Here is an 18,497-nt window from a genome sequence, read left to right on the forward strand (position 1 = left end):
CATGGAACTCAAGGCTTAAAGTACTAATGGCAATGGTTAAATGGAAAGGCAGGAAGATAAATAACTTTCTCTTCTGGTTGCTGCATGCTCTCAAGTCTTTTGCTCTCTCTCTCCATTCTTCCCTCCCTCCCTCCTTCCCTCTTTCCTCTCTTTCATTGCTTTTTTTTCCTTTTTTTTTAAGTTGAAGTATAGTTGATTTACAATGTTGTGCCAATCTTCATTGCTTTTCTATTCATGTTTACCTTAAGTGTCTACCTTCTTTCCATAATCCATTTTCGAAACAATATGTTTGGCTAACTGAAAATTGGCCAAAATGTCCATATTTAATAAATCTTTGAATGTGCATAAATTCTTTACAAAATTCCATATAGGTAGTATGGCTTATTCAACTATGAAATAATTTCTTTTTGCTATTTCCATAACCCTTCATATATTTTAATAAAATATTCTTAAGACTCTTGGGTTTGTACATATTCATCTCCTTAGAATTTTTGCTTAAATATTAATTTCATTTAGTAACTTTCCCCCTTCCTGAACCTACTGAAAAGTAAAATCACCTCTTCAGAGCAATGTAATACCACCTCCTCTGAACTCAGACTTTTCTTTACATTCATGTATTTTATGTTATGTATCCACTAATATCTTGTAATCTATATATATATATATGCATAAGTTTTGAAGGCAGGTTATTATATATGGTAAATCATGTGTGAGACTACAGCATAAGCCAGTAATCAAGTGATCCAGGATAATGTAAATTCAGGATAAAAGTAACATCTTAGGAAAACCTCATTGGTTAAATACTCAACAATAGAAATACAGATGGATTTAGTTCCAAGTTCTGAAAAGAAACTTCCCTTCCAAAATTGTCATAAGACTTTGGCAAATCATGATATTTGATTTCTATCAAAAATAAAATGGTTCCTTACAGTTTTTCTCTTTCTAGCACATTTGTTCTGCCATGCCAAAATAAGAAAGTTTGCAGCAGGTGGTTGTTTTGTTTTTGAGCATAACAGTTAATGGCGTTTCTGCTGTCAGAGTTTTCAAAACCATTAATTTTATCTGAGGACTTTTTTGGCTTCCATACTTTCCTGAATATTAATTACATGTGTAAATTTCTCTTACAACCATATCTCAGTAAGAACCTGAATCAGTGTATCCCTCCCATCACATTTATTCAGGCTCAGCCTCCTCTTCTATTACCCAGGGGACAAGCTGACAAAGTACAAAGCTTTAATTCTGTTTTTTCTCTTGGTGGAAAAATAATGATACAATGGATAATTTATCTCCTCATTTCAGCCATCATTAAATCATGGACCTGAGGACTCAACAATTTGGAGGTCTTTCTCATTTAGAGTCTATAGGAAGTATAGATTTTGTTAATAAAGTAATTTTAGCATCATTCAAATACAAGACATCAATGCAAATATGTGGTTTCATTCTACAAAAGCACACAATCTATGTGACTAGAAGAAGTTGATTAGGATTTCATATCATATCTTCCTATTAAAAAAAAGTATTTTCAGGCTTCTAGGGGTGGGTCAAAAAATAACAAGTCAGAGCCACTCTCTACTCTTCCACAAGCTTTAGTCTACTTTTTCCAAACCTACATTCTGATGTATAACTCATGTCACTTGTCTCTTCCCCAGCTCAGGTGATTTACCTGATCTTCCTGGAACATACACTTCAAGGGTTCAAGTAATTTTTACTACCCTCCCATATCCAACTTCCAGAAACTTGTCTACTTTCTGCTTATGCAGAGCACATTAGCTTCTCAGTCTCTGAGCTGTCAGTGAAAAATGGAAGATTGAAGATATGTTTTTCTTCTCTGTTATAATTCCCCTAAGGTGATAGTAAAACATACATAAAGTCATAAACCTCTAATTAAGAAGAGCATGAGAATACAACCATCAGTAGAAGGTAGAAGGATAATACATTTCTAAACAAATAAAAACAAAAGATGGAATAATTTTTAAAAAGGATGCAGTAAGAGTAACCAGCAAGGTGAGCCTGAGAAAAACTTTTCTTTGAGTTTACAAGGTGGAGGATATAATCTGGGAATCTTCTCTTAAGCCTAATGTTCTGAAAATACACAATGATCTGTCAAAGCATATGGTTTTATGCTGGACATTTGGTGGACTTTTTCATTATGAAGGCTCATATCCTTTAACCTTAATACAGTTGATCCTCATTATTTGTAGGTTCCATATTTACAGACTGGTCTACTCACTAAAATTTATTTGTAACCTCCAAATCAATACTTGGGCACTTACGTGGTTATTCATGGACATGTACATAGAGGCAAAGACTTAAGTTGCTGGACGCACGCATTCCCAGCTGAAGTCAAACAAGGCAAGTCAGCTCTCATGCTGTAAACAAGCACGCTTCTAAAAGTCTATTTAGTGCCATATCTTTTACATTTTTGTACTTTTTCTTGGTGATTTAACTGAGAATTTAGTTTGAGAATTTTAAAATTCTCCCAGGTATAATACTGAAGTGCTGTGTAGTGTTCCTAAGTGGAAGGCTGTGATATACTTTATGGGGAAAATACGTGTGTTAGATTCATTCATGCATGAGTTATAGAGCTGTTGGCTATGAGCTCAATATTAATGAATCAACAATAAGGTATATACAGAAAAATGAAGAGGAAATTCACCAATCTGTCCATGAGACCACTCCAGAATGTGCTAAAGCAACATCTATAATACATAACGAAACCATGGAAAAGACAGAAGTAGCTAAATTTGTGGATTCATGAGGTGATGACCCATTGTAAAAAGTGTAGTAGATGGCACTATTGTGAGGCTGAAAGCCAGAGAAATTTATAATCACATTACCTAGAATCAGAAAAATGTTAAACCCTTTACAGCTAGTGCTGGCTGGCTTGGACATTTCAAAGGGTAATAGAGCATGAAAAAAGTTAAACTTGCAGGTGAGGCAGATTCTGTGAGTCAAGAGACTGCAGAAGAATTGTAAAAATACCTGCTAAGTGTTATTTAGGAAAAGGATTTCATGGTAGAGCAGGTTTTCAACAATGAAGAGACTAGCTTGTTTTACAAGGACATTGTTGGCAAGCAAACCTACCAAACATAAATGATGTTTTGGTTGATAAAAATGTTGTGACCAGAGGCTTGCAGGAACCTAACCCTGTATTTCCCCTAGGAGCGAAAGTTCAGTATTCACTAATTCAGTATCTATGGTAACTTTCTAAAACATCACTATGGCAAATAATGGGAAGCAACTGTATATATAGCAGAAATTCCAGCTAAAACTAAATTTTACACTTCCCTTTTCGGATTAACCAAGATTGAAGATCATCTCATGTTAATGCCATTAATTAGAAAAACCACATTAAAAGAAATAAAGAGCATTTAAGATGGACAGAGGAGACATTTACTAGATCTGATTCAGGAAAAGACTGATACATTTCAAAGCAATTGTGCAAAAGACAAAGATCAAAATGGGAAGGACAGAAACTTGTCAGAGAAACTGTAGAGAGACTATAATGTGGACAAACATCTTGAATATTTCAGGGACATTGTCTATACAGTGATTAGTGTCAATAAACCAAGTGCTCCTGAATCCATAATCTACTGATTAGAATCAATGCATGGAAGGATCAGTTATTTAGGAACTAGGTCATTATCCTGGTGGCATTTTTTAATTGGCCTGTTTGCTATCAATATGGCAGCCTACAGCAATGAATATTTTTGCTGCCTCTTTCTAGGGAAAAACAGAACCAATTGAGAGGGAGTAGGATGGGCGCCACAGAGTATGTAAGGGAACTGAGCAAAGTTAGCCTGAAGAAAGAAGCCTTGAGAGAAAGATGATGGGCATCTTTAAGTGTTTGAGCATGTGGCACAGTGTGTATCTTAAATTTATTTTTATTTCTTAAAAGTGTAGAACTAAAAGCAATGGTTGAAAAGTTACAAAGAGGAAGATTTCAACTAACTATCATGGGTAACGCTGAACAAACATATTCATTCAATAATAAAACTGAATGCATTGAGGTATTCTGCTTTTCCCTTTACTGCCATAATTAATCAGAAATAGAGCAGTGCTTTGTCAGGGGGGGCTGTGCAGGGAATTTACCTTTGGGTAGAAGGATGTACCAAATGATGTTCAAGTTCCCTAGCTCTGATTCTCCAATACAGTGTATGTTAATCTCATTAACAGCTTGGTGCTTTGTGTCCACCTAGAAGAGTGGGATAGGGAGGGTGGGAGGGGGACGCAAGAGGGAGGAGATATGGGGATATATGTATATGTATAGCTGATTCACTTTGTTATACAGCAAAAACTAACACACCATTGTAAAGCAATTATACTCCAATAAGGATGTTAAAAAAAAAAAGAATTTATGCCGGGAAGAAAAAGAGAGAAAACATATCTGAGATTTCTGTGTAATAAACATCATTATCTCACTTTAAAAAAATGTATTAACACAAGTCAATAAATAAATAATTAGGTAATGAATGATGTGTGTGGATAGAAAAATTGTCAGGTAACTAAAGCCTTTGATAAAATCCACTCGCTTTATATAAATAATTTGCCAGAGGATCTTGCTACATTATTTGGAATAAAGAAACAATCTCTCAAATATGATTCAGTAGAGAACCATAAAGCAAAAAGAATTGAATAGTGTACAGCACTAACCACAGGGGTAACTAGGAGAAATAAAGGATGGATGCACAGGATTAAATTACAAATGCAATCACCTTGGGGAAACCAAACATAAGCTATAGAACAAATGGTCATTCATCAATAATTGCAATTAATAAGTCATTCTAGAAGTTTAAGAGATTGGTTCTCTGGAGTTAAACAAAACTGAATTAATATACTAGTGCCACCACTTCCGTCTTTGCATCCTCATCTCTAGGAGTGACAACATCTTTAAGCCTTAGTTTTCTAACTTGTAAAAACAAATGAATAATAATAATACCTCACTGAGTTGTTATAAGGATGATATTAAACAATTAATGTAAAGGTCTTAGCATAGTATCAAGCACAGAGTATAACCGCCAAAAACTTTAGCAACAACACTAACAATACCAACAATAGTACTGTCATCATCATATCAGGCTGGAGATAACTGGAATTATTTCATTGAAAAGACAGCGTAAGAGCAGGTTTTTGACGAAAGGCTAAGAATTAGATACGAAATGCTGTGAAGGCAATATTGCAGGGGACCAATATACTGCAGGGAAAAAGTCACAGATAGTATATAAAACAAGACATAGTTTGATTGCTAATCTGAAGACCAACTCTATAAAAACAAAGTTAATGAAAACCTTACTTTTCCCACTGCTCAGAAAAAAACAGTATTTGGTGTCATCACTGACTCCTTTCTTTCTCTAATATCCCACCATTTCTTCAATCAGCAAGTTTTATTTGCTTACATTTTAATTTTTCTGAATTTTAATTTAAAAAATACTTTTAAAAATTTGACTACCTATAGCCACCACGATGACTGCCACTACTCTGGCTAAAGAAATCATCATCTCCCACCTTATGTGATTATTGAAATACCTGAGGCTAAGAAAACTTATCCAAAACTTATCCAAAATCAAAAAGGAGTACAGCATGCCTTCCAATGTCACACAGGAGCACTGTTTAACAAGCCTACCCAGGGACTATATAGTTGTGACCAAGACAGACTTAATGTTCCTGTCAGCTTGACTAATCCTTAGACAGGCTACTTCCTGACTCTAGGCCCCTGACCTCCCTTTTCTTAGAGCGTTTATTTCAGAAAGCCTTGTAACTGTAAATTCTTTCTCTGTCCTTTTGTGATGTATGAAAAAATTTTTAAAAGCCTCTGGCCAGTTTTCTGATCCAGGCATGACTTTCTCATGGACTTGTGAGGCATTCATTTGAATGTAATCATCAAGGGAGATAGAGCCCTTTCTCCCAGTCTCTGTAGGAGGTAGGAGTCTACCTTCAATCAGTCTCAATTAGCAAAACAGGCCTATTTACAGAGCAAAACAGTTGAAAACTCAGGAATAACTCAATGTGCTGGACATATTCAACTGATTAATCTCTCCGCTAATATCCTCCAGTATTTTTCCACTCATTCACCTCAGTGATTAAACTCTCCTGCCTTTTGTTTCAGTGGAGCTAAGTTCAGACTTTAGTTCTGGCTTTCTACACTATTCCAATAGCCTTGAATAAAGTTTTCCCTACCTGTTTAACTTTGGTGCAATTTTTGCTTTCCTATTCTCCAAGACAATGGATGTGTCTTTGATTTTATTAGATTTTGTTAGAGCTCAGGCACAGTAAAGATAAATATTAACTTGTAGATTTCTTTCTGAAAGAAAAAAATGATCTAAAAGATTATAGTTTAAAAAATAATAATCTCAATAATTTTAAAAAACCATTTAAAGATATAAAGACCATTTCTGGTTTAAAAAAATAAAAACTCGGAAAATTAGTAATAAAAGAGAATTTCCTAGGCCTGATAAAGGCATCCTCAAAAATCCTACAGCTAACATTGTACTCACTGGTGAAAGATGGAATTTTTTGTCCCTAATATCAGGAACAAGAAAAAGGTTTCTGCTCTCACCACGTCTATACAACATTGTACTGGAGGTTCTTACCAGTGCAATAAGAAGAAAAAGAAAAAAGAAATAAAAAGCATCAGAAATGGAAAGAAAGACATAAAGTTGTCTTTATTTAGAGAGGACACAAGTGTCAATGTAGAAAATCCTATGGAACCGATGAATTAACCACCAGAACTGATGAGTTTAACAGGGTTACAGAATTCAAGATCTATAGTCTAAAATCAATAGTATTTCTATTAACTAGTAACAGACAAGTGGAAATTTAGAAATATCATTTATAATAGTACCAAAAATATCAAATACTTAGGGATAGATCTTCCACAAGATGTGAAAGACATGTATACTGAGAACTCCAAAACTTTGTTAAGAGGACTTTAAGATGACCTAAATAAATGGAAATAAATACCATGTTCATGAGACCAAAAAAACTCAATTTTATCAAGAAAGAGTTCTCTCCAAATCAATCTACAGCTTCAATGCAATCTCGATCGATATCCAGCAGGTTTTCTTTTTTCCGGAAGTTAACAAAATTATGCTAAACGTCTAACAAAAATACAAAGGGCCTAGAAAACCATAATAACTTTTTAAAAACCTGCAGACTCCTGTCATCTTTAGCTGTTGATATTCCCCTCCCTTGTCTCTTTGATCCTCTCCTCTGACCTATCTTCTCAGCCTTCTCTTCCTGGAACTTACATGTGACATATATTAGATCTCCTTGAATATCATTTATATTTTCTTATATGCATCCAATCTCTTTATTCTCTCATACTAATAAAATACTACTATTTAACATCTTTTGGCATCAACATACAGAGAATGCTCAGAAAACTGAATTTTGTGCATACACAATACTAACTTCTTCTTTGAGAATGTAAAATTAAAAGTACAAAGGGCACAGAGTAGAAAATTAAAAATGATTAAAAATGTGGTATAATCATAAGGGCAAATATCCACATCTTACCTAGTGAGGAGTCATGAAACTAGCCACAGAGGAGGATACAAGAAAAAAATGACCTAATTTTATTGCATAGAGTTACATAGATAAGCAATAAAAAGCAAGAATAATAATATAAACGTCAAAAATAAAAGAAGTAGGTTGGGGCGGGGGGACCATAATAGAGAGAAACCCTCCTCTCATAGCAATAAGCTATAGAAAATGCCCAAGTTCTCAGATCAAGAAGTGAATATAAAAGAATATCATTAACTATTAGAGTGATAATCACAAGAACTAAAAACAGAAACGATTTAAAGTTTTACATATTTTGGGGGAGGCTTGATTGTAAGCAGAGGTACCGGTTAAGTGTTTTTTGGGTTTTTTTTTTGCGGTATGCAGGCCTCTCACTGTTGTGGCCTCTCCCGTTGTGGAGCACTGGCTCCGGACGCGCAGGCCCAGCGGCCATGGCTCACGGGCCTAGCCGCTCCGCGGCATGTGGGATCTTCCCGGACCGGGGCACGAACCCGTGTCCCCTGCATAGGCAGGCGGACTCTCAACCACTGCACCACCAGGAAAGCCCTAAGTATTTTTTAACATGCATTTCTGTACTATATTTTGCATCATTATATGAACATACAGTTTCAATTTTAAGAACTGAATTGAAAGAATTTATGTCTATTTTGCAATGAACCAAACTAGCTATTATACATACTTGAACAGACAGAAAAATATGACTTTCAAAATATAAATAAAATGCAATGTCCCAGTAGGAAATAAATACAATTCAATAAAATGGCACTGTTTTAGAAATCAATCATAAGGAACAGACAGAGATGCAGACAAATATGTATATATAGTAATGTTGTTTGCTCTAACAAATATTAAAGTAAATGTTCAACAGTGAAGAAATTGTTAAATATACTATGAAATACTATGCAGATCTTTAAAGTTACATTTTTGAAGAATTTTAGATAACATGAGAAAAAATGCCTATATGGTAGCAGGTTAAAAATCACTATCAAATTCATGTACATAAATAACACCAACTGACATAGAAGAAATACTTACATATGTAAAACTGGATACAATATTGTGAACAGCTACCCTTGGGTGGTAAGAATACATGTGATTTTCATTTTAATCATTACAGCTTTCTGTAATTTTAAGTTTGTATTATGATCAAGTAATGCTTTCATAAAAAAACAGTAAGCATTATATAATAAAAATGAAAAAATACAGTAACTGATGCCTAGAGCTCAGAATGATGCCACAAATCAGTCAGCATTTCTCATCAACATGCCAAGATGCTATTGATTTCCCCATCTTGCCAACTGTCTAACGCAATTTGATACTGTGTTGTGTTTTATGTCCATGCTTTATTCACAAGACATTGGCTAATTTTCTCAGTGAACTCTGTGTCCTTGATGTTTCTTAAGATCTAAATTGCAAAAGAGCTTGTGAATTAGACAAGAACTAGTTCTCTGATCTCCTGACACTATGATGCAGACTTTGAACTAGATTCAGAGGAAGCAATGAAGCATGGGTAGCAATGACCCTTTTCTAATATTGAAATAAAAATTGATTTTTCTCAGACAATTGAGCTGAGAAGAAGCCAGAAATATTTGGCAGATAGAAGAATCTTATTTTTCATATACATAAAGATAATTAGAGAAAAATTGAAAATAAGACATTCATCCAGAAAATTTAAGTGACAAAGAGACATATATAATTTAAAAAATATTCTTCAATCTAAATATTTCAGGAAAACCCCTAATTTGGACTTAATTTTTCAATTTATAGATTATTACTTTACAAACTACAATCAAGGATCTATTTTTTGTGTTGTTTTAAAATTCCAACCCATTGGTTGGACTGATACTTTGGAAAATGTAATAAAATAAATTACTATAAAAATGATCACATGCCTGTATATCATAGCAATGCTAATTTCAGTAACAGTTTCCAAATGTTAAGTCTCACTTTCTGAACCCATCTTAAGGGCCATTGACAAACATTTCACAAATCATAGCAGTCCATGACCACCTTTCCAGCAGTATTGCTCTTGATAATTCTGGACATTTTTTCTTGCATAAATGAATATAAATCCCCTTATTAATCTATGTAATGAGTTTTAAAACAACATGCATTTAGAAAATAATCCATTTGTGTCTGATACTAATCCCCAGTTTCAGAATGTCCTAGATAAATATACCCACTTGAGTTTGACCTACTGCTAGCTGTGGTTTAAAAAATAAATAATGCAAGTCCAGAGAAATACCTTCTCTGGGTAAGTACTAGCAAATTCTTATTCTCTGTAGAGACCACACAAGATACAATAAAAATTGAATGAGTAACAGTTCTCCTTTATGACACATTTAGTCTTGACCTCAGGCAATACAAATGAGCTCAAATCCTGTTGGTGTTCCTCAAAAATTTACAGAGCAAACTTTTTCAATATTGCCTACTGAAATGAACACTGACTTCCATATGAAATCATATTTCAGTTTCAAGCACAAAGGGTTGTAAACCTGGATCCATCAGAGCGCTTTGCTAATTTTAAACTTCATATTACACCTCTGATTTAGTAAGAACTTACTGTCCTCATAAAGCTCTTCTCTGCAAACCACTAACTCTATGATTATTTAGAAAGATTTGTCTTTAAATATTTATTTTGACTTTGTGTACAGCTAAACAGAGATGTCAAAGGTGTGTTCATATACCATATTTTTGTAAGAAATTACCAGGGTAAGGCCATGAAGTTGTCTTCCTTTGATAAAATGAAGGAGAGGAGGAAGAGAGGAGAAGAGATAATTTGATCATCTCTTCTGAAATAAAATTCACCCCAAAATTTTACCAAGATCTACAGGAAAGAAAAAAAACAATAATAAAGTTTCTAGTCTCATAATCTATCTTCCCATTTTATCTACAATGTATTCTAATTCAAACTTTATTTCAAGAATAATATTCTTACAGAATTTCATGGTATAATTCCTCAAGTTAAACTACCTAAGGTTCCATTGTATTTTTGGAGACAGGGCTGATTCTAGGTTTAGTCAGGATATATACAAGATGAGTCTGGTCATCTTATTATGTCAGAAAATAAAGAACTTCTCCAAAAAAGTGATAGTGCCATGTCCCACGGACATGGCAGCCAGTTTAAAGGGGCTACCACTGGCCAAATCTCAGACAATTTGAGCTCTCCCTCCAAAAATAATAAGAAGCATAATAAATTATAAGATATAGGAAAAAAGGTAGAAAAACATACATCTGTACCAATAGTAAAAGATACAAAATAAGTAAATAGGGTAGAAGGGAAACAGGGCTATTCCTTACAGCACCAATGGTAAGTGGTGAATAAGAAGAGAGTGCTGGAGTTGGAAATCATCACTTTCTAACCATCAGAGTAATTATTATTTCAGTTTCATCATCAACAGATGCCAAACTTGGAGGGAAATTTTGGTAAGTGAACAGAATATTTGCATGGTTCTAAAGTCTCCTGATAGATTGCTTATTAGTTGTACGGGGAAAATCAGTAAGTAACTACTCTTTGTCAAGGGCAACACCTTGATCAGATGATGAAAACCAATATCACCAATGAGGGGCAGACTGACATTATATAGCTTCAGTTGTGATAACCTAAAAAGTATACAGCATCATTTATATGTAACATCATGTTCTAGCCAGGAATGCAAAACATGAATCTAATCATAAAGAAACATCAGACAAACTCAAAATAAGGAGAACTTTATTTTAAAAGGTGACTGTATTATTCAAAAGTAACAATTTAGGGCTTCCCTGGTGGCGCAGTGGTTGAGAGTCCGCCTGCTGATGCAGGGGACACGGGTTCATGTTCCGGTCCGGGAAGATCCCACATGCCGCAGAGCGGCTGGGCCCGTGAGCCATGGCCGCTGAGCCTGCGCGTCCGGAGCCCTGGAGCCTGTGCTCCGCAGCGGGAGAGGCCACAACAGTGAGAGGCCCGCGTACCGCAAAAAAAAAAAAAAAAACCCACAAAAACAAACAAACAAAACCTCAGCAAAAGTAACTATTTAATAAAACTAAAGGAAAACCTTTGAATATACCCTAGATTAAAAGAGATGTGATAACTAAATGCAATACATGATTTGAGACTATGTTCTCACTAGAGTAACAAAATTGCTACCAAGGACATTATTAGGTCAAAAACTAAAATATGAGTAACAGATTGGATAAAAGTATTACATCAAAGATAAATTTGCTTAAGTTGGTAACTATATTCCTACCTAAGAAAGTAACCTTACTCTTAAGGACTACCCAATAACATATCTAGGGGATGTAATATTTACAACTTATTCTCATGATTCAGAAAAAGAAGAGTATTGGACTTCCCTGGTGGCGCAGTGGTTAAGAATCCACCTGCCAGTGCAGCGGACACGGGTTCGACCCCTGGTCTGGGAAGATCCCACATGCCGCAGAACACCTAAGCCCATGCGCCACAACTACTGAACTTGCGCTCTAGAGCCCGTGAGCCACAACTACTGAGCCCGCATGCTGCAACCACCGAAGCCCATGCGCCTAGAGCCCGTGCTCCACAACAAGAGAAGCCACTGCAATGAGAAGCCCAAGCACCGCAACAAAGAGTAGCCCCCACTCGCCGCAAGTAGAGGAAAGCCCGCACACAACAACGAAGACCCAATGCAGCCATAAATAAATAAATAAATTTTTAAAAAGAAAAGAAAGAAAGGAAAAGAACAGTGTTATATGGAGAGAGTGTATTAAGTTTCTTATGGTTGTAAGCCTGAGGTCCTTTCCTCCCTGGCTGTCAGCTAGGAAACTTTCAGTACTTTAAAGCCACTCACATTTCTTTGTTCATGAGCCATCTTCAAACCCACAATGGCATGTGGAATCCTCACACTTTGAATCACTCTGATCCCTTCCTCTATCACATCTCTCTGACTTCTGACTTATAAAAGGTTATGTGATTATATAAGACCCACCAGGATAAAATCTGTATCTTTTTTTTTTGGTTGATCTGGGTCTTAGTTGTGGCACGTGGGCTCCTTAGTTGTAGCAGGCAGCTTCCTTAGTTGTAGAAGGCAGGTTCCTTAGTTGCAGCTTGAGGGTTCCTTAGTTGCAGCACGTAGCCTCCTTAGTTTCAGCAGGCGAGCTCCTTAGTTGTGGTCTGCTGGCTCCTCAGTTATGGCATGCAGGCTCCTTAATTGCAGCAGGCATATGGGATCTAGTTCCCTCACCAGGCTTCGAACCTGGGCCCTCTGCATTGGGAGCATGGAGTCTTAACTACTGCACCATCCACGAAGTCCCTAAAATCTGTATCTTAAGGTTAACTGTCTTTGGAGTTTAATTACATCTGCAAAATCTCTTCATAGTAGTACCTATATTAATTGATTGAATGACCAAGGAACAGGAATCTGGGGGCTGGAAGGAGAACGTCTTTAGAATTCTGCCTACCATAGCTAGAGATAGATAGATGATAGCTAAATTATGACAGACAGATAATGATAGAACAAAATAATAAAGCAAAATGGGCAGAACGTTAATAACTGAATCTGGTAAAGTGTGCTTCTGTACTGTACTTGTAAGTTTAAGTTTGAAATTATTTTCAAATAGAAATTTCAAGATATTTAGGATTTTACAGTAAATCTCATCAATAATATTGTCCCAAACTATCTTTTCTGTTTTTATCAACAGTTACTTCTGTAAGTTATCTGTAGATACCCAGGAGAAAACTCATGTTCTCCTGACACCTTATTTTCCTCATATTCTTTCAGGTAGTAGTGGTTGAACTATTTCCAAGACAAAAACAAAACAAAACAAAAAAAACCCACTAATCCCTTGGGGCAAGAGAAGGAACACGAGAAACAAAAAAAGAATCCAAATTCTATTTTAACTGTAAAAGTTCAAAACATAGAAAGGTCTGGTTAACTTATGCACATACAATAAGATTCTTGAGATGTTAAAAATGGATTTTTCCTACTTATTGATTTTGGCTGGTAACCAATGCCCAAAACAGATTCCAAAGCATTCTTCTGCTATAAATAGAGTACTTGCTGAGATGTAGCAAACCCAGTGTCTCAACACTAAGCTCATTATCCATCTTCAGCCTAAAAGAGAAAAAGCTTGAGATTCACTAGGAATTTTCTTTAAATACAGTCATCTGCCAAATAAGATGTGCTGCATATGCCCCTTTCCCTCTTGTGACTGAATATGTCTGTGTTTTTCATGAGATGAGGGGGTTCTTTTCCTACCGCTTTGGAGAAAGGGAGGCTTCATTTAAACCACTTGAAGAAAGGGACTTGTCTGTAAGAAGAAAGACAGGCACCTCAACCTCTGACCAAATGATTGTTGATGTGTAAAAGGTCATACATAGACGAAGACTGTTCAGTGCTACTAACTTTGTCAATTAGAGAGAGAGAGATGGAGAGAGAGATTTGAAGCATCCTGAAATGTGAGGGACATGAGACAAAAATTCATAACATCTTAAATGGATCAGGATAGACAACTCAAGTGGTATTCCCTCTTGAACCAATTTTAACTTGTAAAACTCCTGTCCGAGAAGTCTGTGTGGTGGAGTGAGGTGACTCCAGCAGAAAGAGACTGTAGCTTGTCAATGTGCAGAGAAAAAGTTCAACAGCTTATAAGAAATCAGAGGGATACTGTACCACCTGTGCAGATAAATGTATAGTGCAAATGATTTCACTTTGTGGGGAGGCTGGAAGTCTGTAAAGAATCCATTAAACATTCCAATGAGAAAGAGTCAGTGTTTGGAAATCTGCCCAGCCAGATGTTTTGATGAACAAAAAATAACAACAAAAAGATTCAACTATGCTAAATGGTTTTTCCTTGGTCCTGGTTTCATCTCTTCCTCCTCCTGGTCATGAAGGAATCAGAAGTCATATAGTGTCTATGGAAGAGGCAGGACTCCCAAACATTGCAAGTTTTGCAGACTACAAGTGTGTATATAATTTTTATGCTTGAGGAAATATTCTGAATCTTTAAAAACTGGAGTTATAACATAGCTTATGCTTCATTTTCCTTGACAGAGACAGTATTTTCTCATATTTCAAAATACTAGTTTGAAATTAGATTGCCTATTCCATTTACTAGGACTACTTAACAAATTACACTAAAACTTAATGAACCCTTTATTATGCTCATGGGTTCTTTAAGTTAGGAAATCAAACACAATATATTGGGTATGCTTGTCTTTGCTCCATGATACATAGGGCCTCCTATGAAAAGACTAAAAGACAGGAGATGTCTTGATGGCAAGAGACTGGAATCATTTGAAAACTTGGTCACTTGGCCTAAGCCTGCTTACTCTCAAGGTTGTTGCTGGCTGTCAGCTGAATCCTTAACCGTGGCTCTCAGCCAGAACACCTATTATGTGATCTCACCCGAATTTCCTCCAAGAAGGCTGGGTTCCTAGGGTGACAGTCCTGTCACAAAAAGAGACCATGGAAACTCTACTTTTTGTATAATCTAGCCTAGGTGTTAAAAAACATCATTTCTGTTGGTCACACCTTATTAGAGCAGTCACAAGCCCACCAAGGTTTCCAGTAGGGGTGGAAGTTGGTATGGACTCAATCTCTTGGCAAGGAATAGCAAGGTTTTTAAAAGATTATGTTAGCAGAAATATCACTTTGGTCATTTGTGGAAAGTACAATTTGCCACATTGCCTATTTTCAAGTCCACACAGTGCCAGATGTGACCATAAACAAGATACCTAAAATAATTTGAAAACCTCTATTTTCTTATCAATAACATAGGATGAGGATAACAGTATCTACTCATTTGTTTGTGATGAAGACTACATGAAAATTTCAACATACAGGGCATAACAGTTCTTATATTCATTATAAAAATATATGAGAGCTATCATTATTTCTTACGCCTGCCAAGAAAGCTTCTAAATCTGATGGAGCTAATTATAAATTAGCATATTCACACCACTCTGTTATTACTTCAGTCTCTTGAAATTTGGGTAAGCTCTTTGTTTTGTTTAGATGGGTAATTAATAGTTTAATTGGGATTTTGGAAGGTGATTTAAGCAGATGGCATATTTGAAGTAGGAAAGAATAATTACTGTTTAATAACAATAACAGCTATTGAGGGCAATGAACATGACTCAATTTATTTCATTCATTTTCCCTTTCCCACTTCTACTACAAACCACTCTGTAAATCTGTAAGAAAATAAATACTAGAAGATGACAGACAAACACAAACACACACAGAAGAGCTCGGACTATAGAAATTACTGTCTCCAAATCATTACAATGTTGCTTTGGGCCATCTGGCAGATCAACCATACTCCTACCTGATTTAGTATAGTTTTGATATGCAAGCAAATTATAAGCTATATAACTCATAGTGCAAAATTACTGACAACATACCCAGGGGTGAAAATCTGAAAGAAAACTGGCCAAAAGGTCCATTTGGCCTTAGAAAACAATTACTAGCTGTTCCTGGGAATCCATTTATATTTGGACACATTTTTCTCATTGCATTTGAAAGAGTTAATGATTAACCTGAAATAATTTTCATGCAACCTCATGACACAACTACAGTTTTATCTTAACTCCCCATTATAAAAAGTGCCTTAATTTCAGCTCCTAAAGATTTTCCTTTTGTTAAGAATTGAAAAGTAATGACTCTATTTACAAACATTACTTTTCAGAGCAGTGGGATTAGTAGGTGTCTATGGGGAGAAAGTCCCTAGAAAACCACCTCTGAAATGGCATTAAATTCTCAGAAACCTCAAAACGAATATTGCAAAATATTTCCCCTTTATTGCACAATATTTAAAGTTGATTTCTGCATATTATGTGTATTAATTGTATATAAATGTGAAATTTTAAACATGGCAGGAAATGAGACAATGTTTTTGTTTTCTCTTACAGACTCAGAAAAGTACCTCACACTCAGTAGACTGAAAAGCTATCATAAGAATTAATGGCCATTTAAATCTCCATTCAGGCATTAACCCATTTAATTAAACATGTAAACTCACCAACAGAGAAAAGAGAATGTAATTTAAATGGCCAAACATAATATAAAGAATTCTGGATTTAAAAGGCATATTTTATATCACTGTGTCCTAATCTCTCTAATGAACTTAAAATCACTACAGTGTAATCTATATAATACCTAAGAAGAATTTTCACTAGAAAATTCACCAAATCAAGAAATACTAATATTGATGATGTCATTTTAAGTTGAAATATTCAAGACAGGTACAAGCAGAGGAAAAAAAAGAGAGAGAGAGAGAGAGATCAAATTAAGCTCTATAGCCTAGTGGAAAGAAATTAAAGTTAGCAACCAGGATACTTGGATTTTCTTCCTTTGCCAGTTGCTAGGAAGTTATCATTTATGTGCTTTATTTTACTCATCCCTAATATAAAAACACCAGTTCTCCTGATCTTCGTCACAGAATGGTTTGAAATGTCCCACTAAAACATAGCATGGTATGGGGAAATGCTCACAATAAAACGCTGAAAGAGATGGAATTCAATTTTTTTTTTTACAGATTATACTACATTTAAGGTAATTAAAAATTAATGGCTATATTTCCCTGTGCTGTATAAAATATCCTTGTTTCTTATTTATTTTATACATAGTAGTTTGTGTCTCTTCATCCCATACCCCTATATCGCTCCTCCTCTCTCTCTTCTCCCCACTGGTAACAACTAGTTTGTTCTCTATATCTGTGAGTCTGTTTCCCTTTGGTCATACACATGCATTTGTTTTATTTTTTAGATTCCACATATAAGTGATAACACAGAATATCTGTCTTTCTCTGACTGACTTATTTCACTAAGCATAATACCCTCCAGGTCCATCCACGTTATTGCAAATGTCAGAATTTCATCTGTTTATGGCTGACTAAATATTCCATTAAGTATATACACCATATCTTCTTTATCCATACATCTTTGATGGGCACTTAGGTTGCTTCCATATCTTGTCTATTATAAATAATGCTATGAACACTGGGGTGCATTTTTTGGAAAAGTTTAAAAGGATAGGTATTGGCTCTTCTTCATATGTTTACTAGAATTTACCTGTGAAGCCCTCCAGTCTTGGAGGTTTTTTTGCTAGGATACTTTTTATTACAAATTCAATTTCACTACTAGTCATTGGTCTGTTCAGATTGTCTATTTCTTCCTGACTCAGTCTTAAAAGATTGTACGTTTCTAGAATTTGGTCCATTTCTTCTCAGTTGTCCAATTGGTTGGTATATAACTGTCCATATTATTCTCTTAGGATTTTTTGTGCCTCTGTGGTATTAGCTTTTTTCCTCTTCTTTCATTACTTATTTTATTTGGGTCATCTCTCTTTTCTTCTGAGATGAGCCTGGCTAAAGGTTTATCAATTTTGTTTATCTTCCCAAAGAACCAGCTCTTGGTTTCATGGATCTTTTCTATGTTTTTTGGTTTCTATTTTACTTATTTCCTCTCTGAACTTTGTGATTTCCTTCCTTCGGCTGAGATGGGCTTTTTTGTTCTCCTTTTTCTAATTACTTTAGATAGAACCTTAGGTTATTTATTTGAAATTTTTCTAATTTCTTGAGATAGGCCTGTATCTCTATAAACTTCCCTCTTAGAACTGCTTTTGCTACATCCCACAGATTTTGGAAAGTTGTATTTACATTTTCATTTCTCCTGAGGTATTTTCTGATTTCCTCTTTGATTTCTCCTTTTGCCCAGTGGTTTTTTAGTAGCATGCTGTTTAGTCTCTGTGCTTTCTTGTCATTTCCATCTGTATGGAATATCTTCTTCCTTCCCTTCACTTTCAGTCTGGGTGTGTCTTTAGTTCTGAAGTGAGTCTCTTATAAGCAGCATATAGTTAGATCTTGTTTTCTAATCCAGTCAGCCAAGTGTGAGGTGATGCTTTCCCCCTTCTCAGTGGCTGTCACCACCCTATCAGGAAAGGATCAGGTTCCAAGTTGCTACATCAGAAGGCCTGAGGGTCAGGTCAAGCTGGCTCAGTTCCCTTTAAGTGTGTGCTCTTCCC

Source organism: Leucopleurus acutus (assembly GCF_964270905.1).
Source record: "Leucopleurus acutus genome assembly, chromosome: 14".
In the NCBI taxonomy this organism is placed as follows: Eukaryota; Metazoa; Chordata; class Mammalia; order Artiodactyla; family Delphinidae; genus Leucopleurus; species Leucopleurus acutus.